At 38.1% G+C, this 21,282-nt stretch overlaps 1 long non-coding RNA gene and 1 other non-coding gene across 2 annotated transcripts in view; one reads left to right on the top strand and one right to left on the bottom strand.

The window, feature by feature from the left end:
• Window positions 1-21,282, bottom strand: part of LOC132534932 (uncharacterized) — a 167,219-nt gene that overhangs the window by 22,763 nt on the left and 123,174 nt on the right. The gene's annotated exons all lie outside the window — the stretch shown is intronic.
• Window positions 9,457-9,567, top strand: LOC132535211 (U6 spliceosomal RNA). The gene has a single exon (XR_009546980.1). It is a non-coding gene; the product is annotated as a U6 spliceosomal RNA (small nuclear RNA).

The raw sequence follows: 21,282 nt of genomic DNA, 5'->3' as shown, positions 1-21,282 counted from the left end.
CCTTTTCAGGTTCATGTGTTTCAGTTCTCTTCAGTTCCACATTTGGCCAAAAACTTCTGGTAGTTAGTGGTCTTTCATCTCCTTACTTCATAAGCACAACCACCTCCAGTTCTACACATTTTGTATGAAATAGCAGAGTATCATATATCTTTTAATTATAGAGTAGTATTCCACATTTTTTAAAATTGTAGAGTAGTATTCCACAAGGTATATTTACCTTACAGCTTTTTTTTTTTTTCCAGTCAATCTACCAGTGTATTTAGACTGCTTCAACTCCTTGGCTATTGTGAATAATGCAGCTATTGTCATGTTTTGTTTTGTTTTTAACAACCTCTGTTTTGTAGTTTTAAACATCACAAATGTTTTAAAAGAAGGTAAGGCCAGAGAGGTGATTATTATAGGTAGGAGCACTGACAGTAAAGATAAAGTGAAAATTGTCAGCTTGACAAGAAGAGGTATCCTGAAATTACAAAATTAAACAAAAAAAAAAAAAGCAGATCTAAGAACTGTTTTTGCATCCAAAGCAATTTCTTAAAATTCTACAATGTTCTTGAACAAATCATCCTAGAATGTTTAGTCCAGGGACACCTGGTAAATAAGAAAGAATTGTGGTCAGTGTATCACATCTGTGCTCATGACACACTTTCTGTGTGTCCTTGTGCTATTCCCTTAACCTCTCTGAGTTTTGTTTCTTTAAGACAAGTAGAGATTGAAAATTCTTTTTCACAGAATTGTTGTGAGCATGAACTATAATGAGATTCACAAAATTATAATAAGATATTTTTATAATAAAATAAATTTAAAATTCATATATACCAAAGCATGAAAGAACATGAAAGCAATTCCTTTGCCTTCATAAACATATCTTGTTAGTCATAAAGTATGGTTCGGACACCCACTTTATAGATGAGGAAATTAAGGCCAAGGGCACAACTCTTCCCAGCAGAATTTGGGAATGATTGTATCAATGTGTTATTTTCATAATTCTTCCTTTCACTGAAAATTTATTTACAAACATCAAAAGAAAGCAGCTCTTCATGTTCACACCAAAAAGAGAAAAGAATTAAAATATAACTTTTAAACTATATATTTTTTATTTGTTTGATAGAGACAGAGAAATCAAAAGGGAAGGGGAATATAATGAGGGAGAGAAGAGAGAAAGACACCTGCAGTACTGCTCCACTACTTGCAGAGCCTCTCCCCTGCAAGTAGGGGACTGGGGGCTTGAACCCAGGTCCTTGTGCATTGTAGCACATGTGTGTTCAAAATAAAACTTTGTATCTGATAGAATACTTGAATACTATCTGGTTGTGATTGGATCTGCCCAGTTTCTATGAGTAGCGATTGGGCTTGACTCATAAATTCTATCAAATATGAATCAGTATCATCATGAAGGAGAAATTATAGTCTTTTTTAAATGAGAAATTGAGACTTTGAGGTTCTTTGATCATTTATAAAACCTGTTCAGATGCACTCAGTGGGTTAGTAATAAGCATGAGCCATAATTGCTAGATCAAGACTAAAATCAGATGGGGGAAATTATAGTATAATGGTTTTTCAGAAAGACTTTTCATATCTCAGGCTCCAAAACCCCATGTTCAATCACCTGACCACCATAAGCTAGAGCTAAACAGTTAGGAATTTAAGAAACAAGGACAGAAAGGGAAAATACAGAGCAATACTTGGACTGAATGGGGTATATGTACCCAAGCAATAGACACTAGGTAAGGTGGGTAAGGGAAGAGGTGGAAAGAACCTTGGGGGGGTACTGGTGCATCATGAATGAAAAAGATATAAATTGGAGTTGAGAGTATTCTGAAGACACCTGTCATGGGGAGATGAGAAATGTACTCATGTATCAACAACTATATTATAAAACATTAACCCCCACAAAATGATGAAAGAAAGAGAAAAAGAACTAAAATAAAGCTTCTCTAAACACTTTCTGTCCTCGTTCCTGCTATGCTTCCTTAGCTCTTATTCTGCTACATATTGTTTTATGGGTTATCCCTAAAAGTAGGGCACTTTGTGAAAAAAAATTACCCTTGACTAGAATGATGGCCATTACTAAGATTCTATTTAGAAAACATCCTAATGATAAGGGTTAATATTCAGAACCAAAAGTGTTCTAATTGCAAGAATTCTGAGTAACTTTATTATTATTATTACTATTTTTTATTTTTATTTAAGAAAGGATAAATTAACAAAACCATAGGGTAGGAGGGGTACAACTCCACACAATTCCCACCACCCAATCTCCATATCCTACCCCCTCCCCTGATAGCTTTCCCACTCTCTATCCCTCTGGGAGCATGGACCCAGGGTCGTTGTGGGTTGCAGAAGGTGGAAGGTCTGGCTTCTGTAATTGCTTCCCCGCTGAACATGGGCATTGACTGGTCAATCCATACTCCCAGTCTGCCTCTGAGTAACTTTTATAAAGACACTCTTTTTATGGGTGATGAGGTATCTGACATAAGGAAATTTGCCAATTCTCTTTGTTCTATGCTGCTCTGCTAATGGGCAAACATTTGGATAGCTAGATGCTCAGAAATGATTAAGCTCTAAGTCCTGACATGCACATTTCAAGGATGAATTTTATATTCTATTTTAGAATATATGATTTTCCTAAAGAACATTCTCATAGCCCTTGTGTAAAATCCTTCATTCTTCTAAAATATCAAGAAATTTACAGCATTTTGGCAAAGTGATATTCTGTAGTTCAATAGAGAGAATGCTTTTGAAAGCACTAGTAAGTTGTTCAGAATTACTATGTAATAGGGCTTGAAGCAGATAGATTAGTGAATGGTAGGACTGCAGAAGGGACAATTCAGGTTTCTCTTGCAGGGTGGGATTTTGAGGGGAGAGGGAAGAATAGATTGGCTGGTTAGCTTTGGAAATTTTTGTTTCTTGGTAGGAGTGTCTAGTATAAGTAGTAAAGCAGTTTCCAGGTTGTCTAAGGAGAGGAGATTATCTAAAAGAGCAGAGGCTATAGTTGAAAAGGAAAGGGCATTCTCACAGCCTAAGCATTTAGCTCCAGCCTATTCCATTAGTCTCTATCCCAAGAATTACTGGTCATGTCTTTTACTTATGTCACAGCAACTGTCTAGATGGGGACTTGGATCAGGCGCACGGCCCCAGCCTTCCTCATAGAATACACATAACACAACCGAACACAGAATGGCCAGTCTTGGGCCAAGACAAAATGGAAAAAAAAAAAACATGTCTCTTTCTCCGGAGACATGAAATATGTTCAGTACTGTGCTTCTGCCAGAAAGCCTGGTTTTAGCAAAGATGACGTAAAGGCAAAGATTTTTTTTAAGTGCCCCAATTTAAGAGTACAGCTTTTGCTGAGTTCCAAGCTCTGCATATGGCCACGATTTCTCCATTGCAAGGGATCCTGGCTTTGGGGATGTGGAGATGGCTAGAGGTCTGGATTTACTTAGCACCCTCCAGACTCTCATGAGCATAGAACTTGCTAAACTTTGTCAGAATTAGGTTCTGACTCTTCAGGCGTGGCTCCAAGGCAAGTTTTAGTTTTCAGGGGTAAGGACAAAGTTATTTAGTTTATCTACAAATTTAGTATCAAGTAATAAACACAAATTCATTCTCTTATTAAAAAAAGTAATTTTCAGAGGTCATTTGGTAACTCAGCAGGTTAAGCGCACATGGCACAAAGTGCAGGGACTGGTGTAAAGATCCCCATTTGAGCCCCCTGCTCCCCACCTGCAGAGGGTCGATTCACACGCAATGAAGCAGGTCTTCAGATGTCTATCTGTCTCTCCCCCCCCACACAGCTCCCCTCCTCTCTTGATTTCTCTTTGTCCTGTCCAACAACAACATCAGTAACAACAAGGGCAACTAAATGGGGGGGGGGGGGAATGGCCTCCAGGAGCAGTGGATTAATGGTGCAGGCACTGAGCCCTAGCAGTAACCCTGGAGGCAAAAAAAAAAAAAAGTAATTTTCAGGATGGGTGAAACTCAACCTTTTTAAAATTTTATTAGTGACTTAATTTATAAAATTGAAAGATAACAGGGGTATAATTCTGCACCATTCCCACCATCAGAGTTCTGAATCCCTCCATTGGACGCTACAGTAATTCTTTCAAGGTTACAGATATAGGTTGACTGTTATTTCTAGAAACTGAAAAAATTGAAGATTGGCAAACCAAGAGTTAATCTGGAAATTCTATAAAACTAATTACTTCATCAAAATAACTTCTGAGGTTGGGGTTAATACAAGAGAGCTGGAAATTGATTTTTATAGCTTTCCTGAGTTTTGCTGAAATCACTAGTAAAATTAATTCCGAGAAGATGCTTATTTTTGAAAAAAAACTTAACTTCAAAATTACTATTCAAGCTTTATCATCACTGTCCAATTTTTATTTGAACTGAGATTTGACTCTATCACTTCATAACATTTTTCTTTATGTCATACTCTGGAAGGGGCTGGACTAAGAAATCTATTATTACTAAATACTTTCTTTATGTAAACTAAAATTGCAAATGGTTACTTTTTCAGTCTCACCTGGGAAGCAGAATGCTGTTCTGATCTAATTATAGGGAGAATTCTAAGCACTTTTATGTTAATAAGGACATAGGTGATATGAGTGTGCAGTTTGAAGACACTGGCTTAATGAGATGGTTCTCTGAAGTTGCGTGTATTTGGAAAACATTTCCTGTGTCTGCTCTATGCCTAGCAGAGCTAGACTCAAGAGACACACAGAGTTTTGCTTTAGAGAATCCAAGAATCTCTTGGTTCAGATTTTACATTTTTGGCTTTTGTTACTATCTTTTTTTACAACAGGCTTATGACCTTTCTGTTAAAGAATCAGGCTGTGGCTTTTCATTCAGTTCATGGCCACTGTGTGAAAGTTAAGTGTATCCACCTGTTTCTTTGAGTGGCCAGGGAAACATTTTCTTTATGTGCTTGGGAGGGAAAGAAGGAAAGACATTTATCTTAGCTTTCTGCTTCCTCCAATGACCTGAGGCTTTCATTGCAACAAGGAATTCCTCTCTTGGCAGGAAGGGGAACAGATGGACTCTCTGTAAGCATATAATGTATGCTTCCTCTGCATTGTTTCTGGAAGAGCAGAAAGGATGATTAAACGAAGGGAGCTTGTGCTGTGAAAAGGAGACCCTGCAGTTATGGTGCCTGGGATAGCTTCCACATGCACCAAGGTCATGGGTTTTCCTCATTGCCTTTGTCATTTTCCTCCTCACAGGATTTGTAATAACATTTGTTGCTCAAAGAGATGAATCTAGTCATTATTGACCAGGTTATATATCTTGCAGAGGTTTTCCAAGAGCATTGTAATCAAAGATCACATGTCGCTAATACAGTTTAAGGTCACTCTGGCAGAAGCATTAGGGAGGTTCTTACGCAATTTAAGCTGATAGGCAGCAGTTCTTACCTTTCTCAGCTCACTCGGAAACAAGGCTCTTGCTGTTAAATGTGGCGGTTTGAAAATGCCTTTTCACAGACCATATTTAGAGAACATTTAGGTGACAGATATAACCAACCTTTCCTAAAAGGTGATGGTGAATATTCCAGAAAATGCCATATGTGATGTCAGTAAATAGATTCTCATCAGGATATCAGGCAGTGTTCTTTGGTTCCTATAAGCACAAGTCCAACTTGGAATTACTTTAAAAATAACTGGCCTTATCAGCTCATATGATTAGCTATCTGTTAGAAAATGGGGCCTATAGTGAACTTTATTTAGTGGTCATGCTCCTGTCTCTTGGTGATTTTCTTAGCTGTGCCCTCATCCTTATCCTCCTTAAAGGAGACTTTGAGAATAGAAATATCTAAAGGGTAAGGAACCTTGGTCAGTCTCATGGTGAACTCAGAGACCTCAGTGTTACCAGCTTATATGTGTGCATCTGAGTGTTCAGAGCACTAAAGAAACAGTGCTTCTGGGAAAACTCTGAAACAAGTGAGAGAACCATTTCCATCATGTCTCCACACCAGTTTGTCCCCTTTTTGACTATGTGAAATTCCATGACTTTGATGTTCTTTGGGAGACTGCAAACCAGAGTTCTTACTCTGAGTCTGGTCTCTAGGTTAAGGGGAGGTTTGTTAGCTTTAGGGTTTCCTTTTAACAGAGGAGATAAGTATTTGCTAAGTACAGGTAGACTATTCAGACAAACACAAGTCTCTGGGAAAGTCTTTTCTCCCTTTCAGTTGGTATTCCCAGATCCTACCTCCAGAAGGCACAACAGAGAGAAACGAGAGCATATGGTTCTACAGATCAAGAAACATCCAGCCCAGAGGCCCAGGGGGTATGACAGTGGGTAAGGGGTTGGGTCTATCAAACAAGAGGTCCCAGGTTTGATCCCTAGCATCATCACCTGGATGCTCTGTCTTGCTCTCACTTTTGGTCCTTCTCCCATTCTCCATCTTTTTAATAAATAAATCTTTCTTAAAAATCCAACTTTATGGTTTTTACCAGTTTCATTATGTGGTTAGATTTTGCCACTAGGTTTTTGTTTGGTTTGGCTCATGAAGTTTTCCCCCTGCAAGTGGGGACCAGGGGCTTGAACCCAGGGCCTTGTGTACTGTAATGTGTGCACTTACAGGTATTCCACCACCTGGCCTCTATAGCCTGTATCCTTAGTGCACAAAACTTAGAATAAAAATTTTCAAGATTCTAACATTTATGATAATGGATATGAAAATAAACTTTATTTCATAAAAAATTCAAAACTTTTGTTTGGCATGGAAATTATATATGTAGTAACCTTGAGAGTGTGTGCTTTCTGTGATTAGATTGAATGCTAGTATTTATTTCCAGTATGTTTTTCAACATTGACACATAATCCTTCCAATAAATGAAAATTCTGATTTCAGTATGCTAAACTAGTCAGAATAACTGAATATGCTACTACATGGTGTATGCAGAATCCTTCAGGTACAAGCAATAAGCCAAATTATTGCTTTGCGATATGCAACACAGAGACCGAAGAAACCCAGGAAGTGGGCTACTCACTCTTCTTTAATATAGAAAGAATAACAAGTGGAAACAAAATTAACAGTTGATGTCAGATGATTAAGATACAGCAACAAATACCCAAATTTCACAAAAGGAAAAAAAATCTGGGGGGATGGATCCTGTGTGGCACCCCGGGTTGGCTCCAGTACTACATAGTAGCAACAAGAACGTGATTGCACAACTCCAAGGATGGTGAAGCAGCACCATAAGATAGAAAAGTAAGCCAAGACCTGAACTGAAATGTGAAGTAGGAGATACTTGCTTTGACGTTTCTACAGATAAGTTTATAGGACAGGAAGTGGCAGTCCCCTACTTAGCCAACCTGGGAGTTATCTTTCCCTCATTCTGGAAGATTCCAGCCTCTTAGATCAGATAGGCTTAGAGGCCTGTTTCTAAAGTTGTTATGCACAAGGTTATGGAACCTCTGAGTCTAGTTTAAATTTACAGACAACCCAAGCTATGTTTCTATGCCTTCTAAGGACTATTTTGTTGGCCCTTCCCTGGTCTCTGGACTCTTATTTGTTTAAGATCTTCTGTGTTTTCCTTCTTTTTGCCATCAAAAGTGAAAAGCACATTCCCATTATGACACGTAATTGTATGTGTATGCATTTTTTTTCAGCCTTATCCAAAAGTTCTTCAGAAAATACACAAATGTTTCTCCAGTTCTACCCAAGATAGTGCTAAGGAGTACTGGGTGTGAGAACTGAAACTACCTGATTCCTTTCTGATTACCTTCCTCCTTTCCCTCTAAGGCAAAGCACTCCAGAAAATTTGAAAAACCCATATACAAAGGAAAAGTAAGATTACCCATAATCTTGACTCAGAGAAAGGTACTTTACATTTCACTCTGTGTTCTTAGAATAGAATTTAAATAGTATAAACCTTACGTGTTTGGAGAAATATGTTGGGTTTATATCAGTTTTCTATATATTTTTCTATGAATAGAGGAAAATATACACAATTTTAGCAAGTGTGCTTGACTCACTTTTACCTTTTCTTCTCCCCATGATGAAACAAGTTAGTACCTATCTGTTGTGTCATCTCTGAATTGTACATGAATGACTTTCTAAACTCAGGGGGATTAAGGTTTACTCCACACAGTGTCTTAAATTCAACTGCAAGAACCCAGATTGTAAGGGGGAAAAAAAAACAGGGCACACAGGCACCTACTTGCCTAGGTGACTAATGTAAGATGTTCTTTACTGAAACCCAGAGACTGAAGAGGTGTGGCAAGTACAGTGGTGGAAATTCTTGTGCTACTCACACCCCTTTTGGCCAAAGCTTCACCTTTCTTTGAAGCATGAGATTCAGGATCTATGAGCTATGAAGGTAATAGCACTGTGGTACCATGCTGAAAAACCACCCTCTGAGTTTAGCTTTTGGCTGGTAGCAATGATTTTATGCTTACAAAATTCTCCTCCCCTTTTACCTTTGCCATAAGTCACCATGGAAGGAATGATTGAAGCCAACATGATTATGTTTGATCTCACAAACATCTCTGACCACACTCCTGTTCTTGAGTTTGTAAAGTCAAAGACCATCAGCCCTCACATCTAAAAACTTCCTGAAACATTATCCTTCTCATTTCTATTTCTATCAGTTGTCAGTACACTGTAATTGAAATCAATTTTTGAATTATTTTACCAAGAAACTACTTTTCTAGTATCAAAAGATCTTCAAATGATCTCTAGTGGTGAATGATCTGATAATGAAATTTAGATCTTTTTTTTTTTTTGCTTTATTTGTTTTAGACCCTGCTCTTTTTAATTTTTTTACTTATAAACTGTAGATATTGACAAAAATTTAGATCTTTATGGGTTAGCAGTGCTTGGATAGATAGATGTAACTTGATTTTCCTACCTAGTTAAAATCTAATGTCCCTGGCATATGAGTCAAAAATAGGATCCAAATGAGTAGGAACCATGGTTAAATAAAATCACATAGCAGTGGGTTGGATCCTTTATTTACTGACTGTGTACAGGGTGGTTATATTCCTTAAATTCTTTTAATATTTATTTTCTTCTATCAAATAGACTATGTGAAGTTTAAATAAAATTGTGATTGTAAAGTACCCAAGCTTTCTAGAACCCATCTTGGGAGACCTATTAGTAAATATTAGCTTCCTCATAGTCTGCCTAGGATACAATTACCCCAGCCCATAGAAAATCCACAAAGAGGATGAAATTCTATGTTAACATATGGTTCAAAAACCCCAAATTTGCTGGGGTTGCCCCTTGCAGACTGGAACTGTTTCTACAGAAAGCACATGCTTCGCTGGTGCTTTGGGCTGATCCTAAAGGAGTCATTCCAGATCCTTTCACACAGCACAGCAACATAGCTGTGGTGATCAAGGAGCCTGTAGGCAGCTCCCAGCAGATAGCAGTTAATCCCCTGACTGTTGGTAGATCAGTTTCACATTTTACTCACAGTTGAATAGCTTCAGATGTATAAGAAAAGTGAATGAGTGCTTGGTTCAGCAGGCAGCACATATACTAAAATTGGAATGATACAGAGAAGATTAGTATGGCCCTTGCGCAAGGATGACAGGCAAATTCGTGAAGTGTTCCATATTAAGGGAAAAAAAAAAAGAAAAGTGAATGATATTTTCTTCTAAGACATCAAGTATTCAGGATGACATTAAGTTATTTATTATCCCTCCCCCAAAAGTGATATTCTAAAATAAGGAAAGTAAATGAACCAAGTGAAAGTGTAGCTTCTAGATTGTGCTTGATGTGGTAAAATAATTAACACCAGCAGAGATTGTAACATATGCTTATTATAGTGCCTACAGTGGCCACCACAGATACACCACCAAGTACTACAAGTAATTCAAGATGGAATTTCTCAAAACTTTAAATAACAAGTATAAAGGAAACAAAAACCAATAGCAGAGAATAGATCATCAAATGGCAAATAGGTATGTTTGAAGTAAATCAAAGACATTTAAATAAGGGCTATGCACTAGATATTAAGAAATTTAAAATAGTTTTCATATCTTAAAAGTGTACATAAATATATGAAATTGTGCTAATATGTGAACATACATACACACACACATTTCCTTCTAGGATTATTGCTGGGGCTCAGTGTTTACCTGACTCCACCACTAAAGATTATCTTTTCCTCTCTAGGTAGAGGGTGAGAGATAGGTGAGGCGACAGAGAAGGGACACCACAGCAATGTGTGTGTGTGTGTATTTGTGTGTGTGTGTATGTATAGTGTCTGAATACAATATAAGCTATTTATATTTAAGCAAAGCCCTTTTATATTCTCAAATTTACTCACATGGTCACAAAATCTCATACGTAAGTGACTTTTTTGATTATTTAAATTAACAGATAAAATTAACCAAGTAGCAGAGAAAAGTCTCCCTTTTCCATCATGTTCATCCACTGTTTTGTGCTTACTGTGAAAAAAAGAGGTAGGTGACCCTATAATCCCAGTGACTATCAGAATCACACTAGCTAAAAGCTGAAAGCCAGGAATGATTTACACTTTGGGTCTACAGGACAGCTCTCACCAGTGGGTAAGGATGGGTGGGCATTAGGCCCCCTCACAAAGAAGTCTTTGTCTTAGTACTTGCCATAAAGTTGATATTTGTGTAGGTCTCCCACCCTTTCCATTGTTGCCTTTTATTCCCTGGCCTCTAGCCATTGAATGTGTCTGAGATCCAATAACTACTGTAGGTGTTGCTCAAAGTGAAAGAATGGTAATTGAAACAGGGACATTTCTATTCAAATGTACTAAATCCTTTTCCCTAGATTGTTGTCAGGTCCTTCAGAAAGACAAGGTTACCAGGTCGTTCCTCAGATGTGCTTTCAAAAAGAGCTCATTGCTTTGTCCCCAGGCTCTAGGGCCACCCAGAGCTTATTGTTTTCTCTTTGTTTGGGGTGTGAATATTCAAACAATTGTGCTGGTCTTAATGCACACACATGACCTTGGCCTTAAACATTTAGCTTGCCTGTTACATGCCCTGAAATTAAAATAACTTGTCTTCTGGAAGACAATTATATATTCCCTACATTCCTGGTTGCACAGAATTTTAAGCATAAGAAATCTGCTTTCTCTATAAACACTGAAAATAATTAAGAACAATTGAACCAGTTAATTATTTGTTATCCTCTGCATCATATTACACCCTAAAACTAAACCCAAAAAAATGATCATTACTGAAGAAATTGAGGTCATGGAGGACCTTGATTGTACCAGAGTGTGACTGTAAACAGATAATGCTTGCCTAGAGCTTTGTCAAGTGTGCTTCATGGAGAGGAAGGGATGAGAGACAGGCCTTCAGCAACTTGTCAGTTTATGTTAAACTGTGATGTTAGGAATTTAGCAATTTAAATTATAAAGGGCTTTTTTAAACATCTGTTTTCTAATTTTATTTTTATCATAATTCTCCATGATGAATGAATTCATCTTCTAGATGAAAAAGACATAGAAAGAGGTGTTGTCTAAGGTAAATAGTTATCCTACTGACTTATTCATTAATTAATCATTATAATCTTACTTTGAGTTGGTCACTTCATTATGTACCCTAGATATGTTTATTAGCAAAACAAGCATGGCTCTCCTCATGGAATTCGTGCATAATGGAGAAGAGTGGCATAAATCAAATACAAAATCACACCGATAACTGAATGATAGACTTAGATAAACAGGATAAAGGAATGTAATGTGTTCTTGGAAAGCACCTCACACAAGAAGACTTAGACTTGCCAGATCACTGAGAAGGTGATGATGGATTTGATATGTGAAGAGTGATAAATGTCAGCTAAAGAAGGAACTGTCTAGATAGTAGATCCAGTAAGTGAAAAGACCCCTTGACTGGGAGGACTTCGGCATTTGTAAAACTGAAACCAGGGTGATGTGGTCCAGGTCAGAGAGTATCGTGAAGAGTGAAGTCAAAGGAGAAGGAAGAATCAGGAGAGTTCAGATCATGCAGGGCCACCTTAACACTTTGTGGTCCTTCTCAGAACAATGGGGCATTGTTATAAACACCTCCTGGCTGCCAGATGTACAATGGCTTAGAGGCAAAGTCTGCTATTATTATCAACTGTTCATGCAAGAGTAGTTGATTATTTCAGCAGGATTATTGGTGCAGATGGAGCTGTCTGGGTGTGTTTCAAGATTTTGCAGGGAACAACATCAGCAGCTCCTAGTGATAAATTGGGTATCAGGCTAGAAAGAATTGAAAAATGAGAAAGGAGGTGATAATTTCTGATCTTTACAGCTGCATGGACCCCAGTATCATTCCGAAAAATAAGTGGAAGAGAAGGCTAGTTGGAATGAGAAGAGATTCAAAACTCGGGTCACGTTTCAGATATAAGATCTATGTAGAAGGCAAGCCTCTGAATGGCTAGTTCAGATATGTGGGTGTAAAATTCAGAAAGAGGCTCTGGAGAAGACAGACAATTCGTGAGTCACCAACACTTAGACTAGGAAAGCTGTCAAGAGAGGGGATTGGATATGGAGCTCTGGGGGTGGGCATTGTGTGGAAATGTACCCCTCTTTTCCTGTAGTCTTATCAGTATTTCCATTTTATAAATAAAAATTTTTAAAAAGAAGGTGCTTGAAGCTGTGAATGTGGATATGTTTGTTTCTGGAAAGTGGTTATTAGGAAAGATGTCACACTCAGTCACAGCTTGGGGAACTCCCAGTAGTTGGACTTAGTACATGGGTAAAAGTTGATTAAGGCTGCTGAAAGAGAAGTGAAGACACACCCTAGAAACCAAGGCAAGTGTTTCTTGGAAAGAACAGAATCAAATACTTTGGTTTGGTTATATAGAGGCTCAAGAGGTCCCTTCCAGTGTGGTGATGGGGTCCTCTAAGTCTCAACTAGTTTTTCCTAATTAATTTTTGTACATTAAGACTCTTCTGTTGTTGTATCACCATGGCTTCACCACTCTGGACATTTTCAGATAGAAAGAGACAGAGAGCAAAAGAGTGATAGAGATACCCCAACATCAAGGCTTCCTTTAATATGGTGGGAGCTGAACTTGAACCTTGGTCATGCACTTGATAAAGTTATCACACTATTCAGCTGAATTATCTTGCTGGCCTTAAGCCTCTCTTCATAAAAGTAAACTCCCACAATCCACATCTCTCTCTAAATACTGCTCTACTTTATTGTCCTGAACACAAACTCCTTAAACAAGAATGTTCTGTACTCACCTTCTCTTTCAGCTTCCCTTTTCCTTCTGACTGTCTTTAGCTCACTTTTCCTATCACCCCATCAGTACACATCTGCAGCTTCTGGATATTTCAGTTTCATTCATATTATGTTGAACATTAAATGAGATTTCTTTATTTGTTTGAGAGACAGAGAGACCCCAGAAAACTGCTCATCTCAGTTAAGTGTCAGTACTAGGTATTGAACCTGAAACTCAGACATGCAAATCCAGTGCTTGAATACACTGAGCTGTCTTCCTATAGTGGGGGATGGCATAATGATAGTTTTATGGTAAAGTCTGACATAATTACAGTTGCAATTATGATTGTAAAGGTTTTAATTTAGCATATTAAAGTTCATAAACATTTTGTATATTTGTCTTGGATGTCCTATGTAAACACCTTTCAGACCACAAACACATACATAATTCACTATAATTTATTTTAATCATTTGATATTTGATTATTTATTTAATAAGCAATCTAATAAAATAAAGACCACGGTCTGTCTTCATTCCTCAGTGGCCTCTTCATGCTGAGAACCATTTGTCTTGTCACCTTTTTTTGTATTTTCCTGATCTTTTTTATAATGTTTTTTCATTTTTTAAATATTTTATTATTTTACCAGAGCACTACTCAACTGTGACTTATGATGGTATGAATGATTAAACCTGGGACCTCAGAGCCTCAGGCATTAGAGTTAATTGTTATCTGTTTACATAACAATTATGCTATTCCCCCTCTTTTGAATATGAGATGTCAACTTTTATCCTTGATTTTTAAAATGTATTTATTTATTTATTGTTGGATAGAGACAGAGAGAAATAGAGAGAGGAGGGAGAGTTAGAGAGGGAGAGAGACAGAGATGCCTGCAACCCTGCTTCACCACTCATGAAACTTTTCTCCCTGCTGGTGGGGATCAGGGGCTTGAACCCAGGTCCTTGTGCACTGTAGTGTGTGTGCTTAAGCAGGTGCATCACCACTTGTCTTTGATGTTTTGAGGACTTTTCTGCTCTTATAGCTGTGACTCTTGCTGCTCTAAGTACACTTGACTCAGCCCTCCTTTCCTGGTTTGACTCCAGACATTTCTGAATGGAGTGTTAGGGGATAAACCAGAGGCCTCTGCACATGTGCAATACCACTAAGTAACCTCTCCCATCATTTTTTTAAAACTCCGTACTGAGACACAGACATATGGGAGGAGAGGGGGAAATAAGAGAGCATATCATTCATAGAGCTCCTCTATGGGTATCTGCTGAGTAGTCCCATATGCTGCTGAGCATCACACCCATGACAATGTGCATGAAGCGCATCTCCCTGACCTATACATGGGTTTATGTGGAAGTCAACTGGCACTCAGAGATAACTGCACATGGTGTGTATTTATTCCACATCAGCCAGAACTATTTTCAATCAAAACTGTTGATCTTTTCACTTACATGAACAATATGAAAGTATCATAATTCATTTAGAAGTAGTAGTAGTAGCAGGTATAGGTGTGACTTACAAAGGAAGAGAAGGCAGGACCATAGAAAATATAAATATAGATAGTTATAGAAATAATAGCCCATATCTGTGACCTTGGGAGAACTACTGCAGTTTCCAGTGGAGAGAATGTGGCCACAGAACTCTGGTGGTGGGAGCAGTACAGAATTATACCCCTGTTATCTCATTAGTCTGTAAATCAATATTAAAAAAGGAGAAGGGAGAGGGAAAAAGGATAGTGTCATAATGAATGAGTTAAAAGATTAGGAACTTTTACTATTAACATTTGAGGCAGAATGCATCTTTGTTTTAAAGGATAGGTGGTCCTTAGCTTCAGATGATATTTGTCAGCATCTAGGTCTTTATCAGACCCCTCCTCCCTACTTTGGCAACCAAAAAGTCATCAAGCACTGCTAAACTACGGTGTGTGTGTGTGTGTGTGTGTGTGTGTGTGTCTAAGTAAAATCACCTTTCATTGAGAACTGCAGCCTTAGATACTTATTATTTTGTGCTAGATCAGTATAACTGTAGCCCTAACCGTAGAATTAACTAAGCTCCCCCTGACATCTGACCTTGAGGCTCATACAAAAAAACACTTATTAGTTCTCACTGTACTTACATTCAGATTCCTGTGTGCATAGCAAAATAAAAATGTATCAGTTCTGTTTTGACTTATTACTATGGTTTAGGGGAAAACAAAGCACTCTGGGTGTGCAAAAGTGAGATAGAAAAATCTATTTTTCTAACACAATTAGAATGGGGTAAAATTGTCTATAACTAGGGTGAAGAATGCTTTTTTTAGCATGCACTTGGCATATCATAACCAGCAGGCTGCAAATTATGAAATATAGATTTTTATTATAAGGCCTTCTTAATGTATTTCTTACACTTAAATTCCAGGTTATGAGAGCTGATGGCAAGCATATAAATTATTTGGTGTTGTAACTAAGGCTAAACATTTTCTACTTCAGTTTTTTATTGCCCTTTTCTTAATTTGAGCACATTTGCTGCATTTGCATTGTTTTCAATTGCTTTTTTCTTTTTCTTTTTTGGTACTATCTGAGTCTCTTATGTGGGCTGTTACCAGAGCAAGGAAAACAATTTCATAGTTTTGGTGAGGCTATAGAGAGCAGAGATGGGAAGAAAGCTGACCATTTCTAACCAAGGCACAATACCACCTAACAATATCTACCTCCTTATTGGCTGGAAGGATAGGGATGTGTCCAGTGCTCATTGTTCCATCTGGCCCTCTTTAGTGTTTACTCAATCATTCATCTTAAAGTTTTCTTCTGATATTTATCTCCATCATTTCTATTGTTTTGTGCAACATGCCCATCTGGTCTTTAATAATCTGTCTGCCTTAGTACATATTCTAGTTTACCACTTGGGAGCCAGAAAAAATTAACTTCTAATTAGAGGTCATCATCAAAATATGTGAAATTAGTGAGGCATAACCAGATGGCTGCAGAAGGCAGAGCAGTTACTAGAAGCTTGAAAGCTGATGTGTAGAATACAGAATATAAATGTGTGGGTGGGGGGGAGAACATTCAAAGTAGAACCTGGCACAGCCAGAATAAAACAGCATCCCACAGTAGACTTACTGCTGGCATGAAAGTAGTTCCTTATCTTAACACGGCAATTTTCTCCCTTCTTGCTACTAGGGCTATTGCCAGGACTTGATTCCTGCACAGCCCACATTCCTAGTGATCATTCTTCCTTTTCCATTCTTTTTAACAGAGGAAGAGAGATAAAGAATGCAAAAGAGGGTGAGGGATACACACCTTCAGCACTGCTCCACAGTCTGTGAAGCCTCTACCCTCACCCCTCCCCAAATCCCCTACCCTCAGCAGGTGGATTTCAGGGCTTGAACCTTAGTCTTCATGAGTGGTAATGTGTGGGGTGGGGGAAGATGGCATAATGACTATGCAAAGAGACTCATGCCTGAGGTTCCAAGGTGCCAAGCTCAAGCCTGGGTGATATACATGAAAAAGCAGTGCAGTCTCTGAGTGAACTACATTGCCAACCTGTAAGGCAACTTTTAACACAATGAATCTCTTCAAGTAAAAATAAATTGATGGGAGTCAGGTGGTAGCACAGTGGGTTAAGCGCATGTGGCGCAAAGTACAAGGACCGGCCTAAGGATCCCGATTGGAGCCCCCCGCTCCCCACCTGCAGGGGAGTCGCTTCACAGGCAGTGAAGTGGGTCTGCAGGTGTCTATCTTTCTCTCCCCCTCTCTGACTCCCCCTCCTCTCTCCATTTCTCTCTGTCCTATCTAACAACGATGATATCAATAACAACAACAATAATAACTACTACAACAATAAAAAGACAACAAGGGCCACAAAAGGGAAAATAGATAAATAAAATTTAAAAATAATAATAAAATAAATTGAATAGTTTATTTCACCAGCATGTAAGCTAGTTTGCTTCCATACTGTGTATTTCTAGAAAACCCTGTATCTGTACAAAGTAGTTATGTACAGGAGTGTGAGTATGTTATATCAGGACCACAGACTGACCGTTGGTGCAATTGCACCAATCTACTTCAAACTGAAGTCAGAGTCCAGCAGAGATAAAGGACTATGAGTGACAACTGAGAAAGCTATGTTTTAAACAACTCTCTGAGACTCAAGGAATGAGACTCTGAGCTCATGAGGTAATATGCAACCCCAAACTGGAGATTGGCTCTTGTTACCCATTTTGAGTAGATCCAAGCATGAATCTTGCAGTGAAAGGATGGCAGAAGTCGTATTTCCCTAGGATAGATGGGAGTTCTCCTATCAATGAAATTACCAGGAGAAAGTGCCTGGGTAAAGCAGAGTTGTTCACCTGGAAGAGCACTGAGCTCAGATGCTGTCTACAAGCAGCTTGTTTGTGAATAAGCATATCCCAAGAGCATAGAAGACCCTGGGAAGATAGTGTCAGACCCCAGAAACTTCTTTAAGGGAAATGGGGATTTGAAGTGAGTGAGGGAGTGTCATAAGGGAGGTGAAAGATGCATCAGAGACCTTGGAAGCTGTTTTCTAGATTATTGCCTGTTTCACATTAAAGTTACCTCATTTGTGTCTGTCAGCAAGTTATCTGAAGTTCTGGGTGCATACATAGAGGAGGAAGTACACTGGTTTCTGCTTCTAGATTCTCCCCTTCATTTTACTCCCAAGTTGAATTCACTCTGTGAGGAGGTCTGTGAATCTATATTTTTGGTAAGCTTTCACTCTTCTCCTAGATACTTATAATTTACAGGGGTTGCATATACTTACCACACATCATCACACACTGCATTTGAACCATGTGAAATGCTTCCAAAGGAGAAATAATCATCCTAAGGGAAACAAAAGGTAAAAATATTAAAGTTAAAAAAGAGTAAGGGTGAGGTGAGAGTTTAAACTTGATTAAACCCCAAATTTGAGCTAGTTGTTGGAAGATTTTTTGTTCTTCTAAAGGTTCCTGCTTGTCTGCAAAGTGTAAGCTGCTCTTGACCTTGACTGGGCTTGAGGTAATAAAGATATTGATGGATGTGTATTGATGAAATGTATACTGATGATATTTTTGGTATAAGTAAAAAGTTAAGAGTTGAGTTATATGATTCAGAATTTTCACTTCTCAGATTTATCCAGTGAAAATAAAAATTCTAATTTAAAAATATATCAGGGACCAGGCAGTGGTACACCCAGTTAAGTGTACATAATATGATGTGTGAGGACTAGGGTTCGAGCCCCTGCTCCCTACCTGCAGAGGGGACTCTTCACAAGCGGCGAAGCAGGTCTACAGTTGTCTTATCTTTCTCTTTCCCTCTCTATACCTCTGCCTCTCTTCTTCTTCCTCAATTTCTCTCTGCCTTATCAAAAAAATGGAGGAGAGGGGACAAAATGGCTACCGGGAGCCATGGATTCATAGTGCTGCCACTGAGCCCCAGTGATAAATAACCCTGAGGCAAAACAAACAAAAAATATATCAGTGTGCCCATGCTTACTGCAGTATTATTCAGAACAACCAACACAGGGGAACAACCTACATGTCCATCAAAGGCTGAATGGATAAAAATAGGGTGTGTATACGTGTATACGTATACATATATATGGATATACATAGTGGGAAATTATACACCCATAACTGAAAGGGTAGTTTGCCTTTATGGACACTGTGTCTGATGACACTGAGGGTATTTTTCTATATGAAGCAAACTAGACTGAAAAAAAAGTTATCATATAATCTCACTTATATTTGAAATCTCAAGGAAAGAAAAAGAACTCTTGGACATAGAGGAACAGGTTGATGGACTCCAGAGGTGAGATAATAAGAACTGAGCAAAATAATTGGCCATGTTAAAGGACATAGACTTTCAATAACAAAATAATTAAGTCCCAGTGATGCTATGCACAATATGGTAACTACAGTCAGTAATAATATAGTACATATTTGAAAGTTACTAGGAAACTAATTAAAGTTTTAAGACTAGTAAAAGAGCTCAGCACAAGTAATTGTGAGAGATGTTAAGTATATTTACTGTGATTATTTTACAATACATATATATGTATGTATAATGTATATCAAATCATTATGTGACTATATAAACCAATTACGCAAAAAGAAGTACCTACCAATTTTAAAAAGTTCAGTGTTTTTCTCCTCTTTCCTACAAAAAGAGAAAAGATTACTCATTCTCATCTGTTTTTTCTTACACAAGACAGTAGATGACTATTAAGAGCTTGAGGCCAGTTTCCAGGTCTGTTTTCCATTGGGTGGTAGAGAAACACTTTGATGGGCCAGGTATGAATGGTAGGTGTGAATCTATGACTTTTTCACTTGCTAAGTGGAACTTCAAACAAACCATGCTTCTGCACTTAGGTTCCTTGATAACAATTTGAGAGAAGTACCTTTGATAACATTTCATGTTGCATAGCAATCTGGCATCTTGTCCTAAGTTACTCCTTCTTGCCTTTAAAGACTGTTGAAAAATAGCTACCAGAGAGAGTTGGGAGGTAATGCAGCTGATTAAGTGCAGGTGGTTCAAAGCTCAAGGACCGGCGTAAGGATCCCGGTTCGAGCCCCTGGCTCCCCACCTGCAGGGGAGTCGCTTCACAAGAGGTGTCTATCTTTCCACCTCTCTGTCTTCCCCTCCTCTCTCCATTTCTCTCTGTCCTATCCAACAACAACGACATCAATAATAACTACAACAATAAAACAAGGGCAAAAAAAGGGAATAAATATTAAAAAAAAAAAGAAAAGAAAAGTAGCTACCAGAATACCTAGTGACAACCTTTGCAATAAGAAAACCAATACTATGCTTACATAATTTTGATCCGTTTCAGGGTTGGATGAATAAAGAAGCAAGAGAAATGTTATTGCACTGGGGAGGGTAAGAAGCTATCCCTCCCATCTGCTTATAAGGAGGAAATAATTACTTAATGGCTGAACAATTTGTAAAGCAGCTGCTGGTGATGTGGCAACACAGCTGTCCCAAAAAAGAAAAGTGAGCATTTACTTTTCTATATCCCAGAGTAGACAAATTAGCATTGTGGTTCTAAAATAAATGACCAATTTATTTTGAATGTTCCTTACAGTCCCTTGATGGGTAAGGGTCTGGAGAAAATGATAAAGTTTCAAAGCTCACATTAATAGGAGTAAATCACAAAAATACAAAAATTGGACAGGAATGAATTCTCACAGGAAATTTGTACCAGTCTATTTACTGTACATTGCCATAATTGATATTCATTATTTTTAACTCTATGAGGTAAAATAAAATCAGTACAGTAACATGTTAGAGTAGATCTCTTCTTTTTTTCTGGGTCACTAGATTTAAAATAAAAGAAAGTTCCATTATTTAATAGAATTTGGCCTAGCAGGCAGAGTGTCTGATTAGCACAAAAGGAAAAAAATAATAATAAAATACAAATAGGGTGCTTTCTCACTAAGGATTTTTTTAACTTTATTTATAATATAGAAATATTGAGAAGACCATAGGATAAAAGGGGTAAAATTCCACACAATTCCCACCACCAGAGTTCCATATCCCATGCCCTCCCTTGAAAGCTTCCTATTCTTTATCCCTTTGGCAGTAAAGGACCCAGGATCATTATGAGGTGCAGTGCAAAGTCTGGCTTCCGTAATTGCTTCCTCACTGAACATGGGTGTTAGTAGGTCGATCCATACTTTCTCTCTTTCCCTTGTGGGGCAGGGGTTTACTCTCTTCCCCAATCCAGCTTTTTAGTCCTTTTTCCGACTATGGCACCATCTCCCCAGATAATACCTTGGGTCCACCTGCACTTTTGTCAGGTCCAGGCAAAAACTAATAAAGTCATGGGCCCCTTGGAATATACCTCAAATAGACCTACTAGCTTTTTCCAAAATGGAGACCCCAAATCTACATTAAGGATTTTTGAGTAGGTAAATGGGACTTGGAGGTCTGCTCATATTTTGTTTTTGAGTTGTATTGGTTTATAAAACTACATGCTTTAAATTGTTGTTTCATACTTTTCTAATATGTGTTGCTGCAACATGCCGACTACCAGAGTGCCACTTCCCATCACCAGAGACTGTTGGGTTCTTTTCATCCCTTCAAAGACATTTCCCTCATTCCTCTTGAAAATTCAGTTCTGTGATCAGACTTGTTTAGATTTGGCTTTCTCT

This window comes from Erinaceus europaeus, chromosome 20 (assembly GCF_950295315.1).
Source record: "Erinaceus europaeus chromosome 20, mEriEur2.1, whole genome shotgun sequence".
Taxonomy (NCBI): domain Eukaryota; kingdom Metazoa; phylum Chordata; class Mammalia; order Eulipotyphla; family Erinaceidae; genus Erinaceus; species Erinaceus europaeus.
The sequence above is the reverse complement of the archived record's forward strand: the minus strand, read 5'-3'. Positions and strand labels throughout refer to the sequence as shown.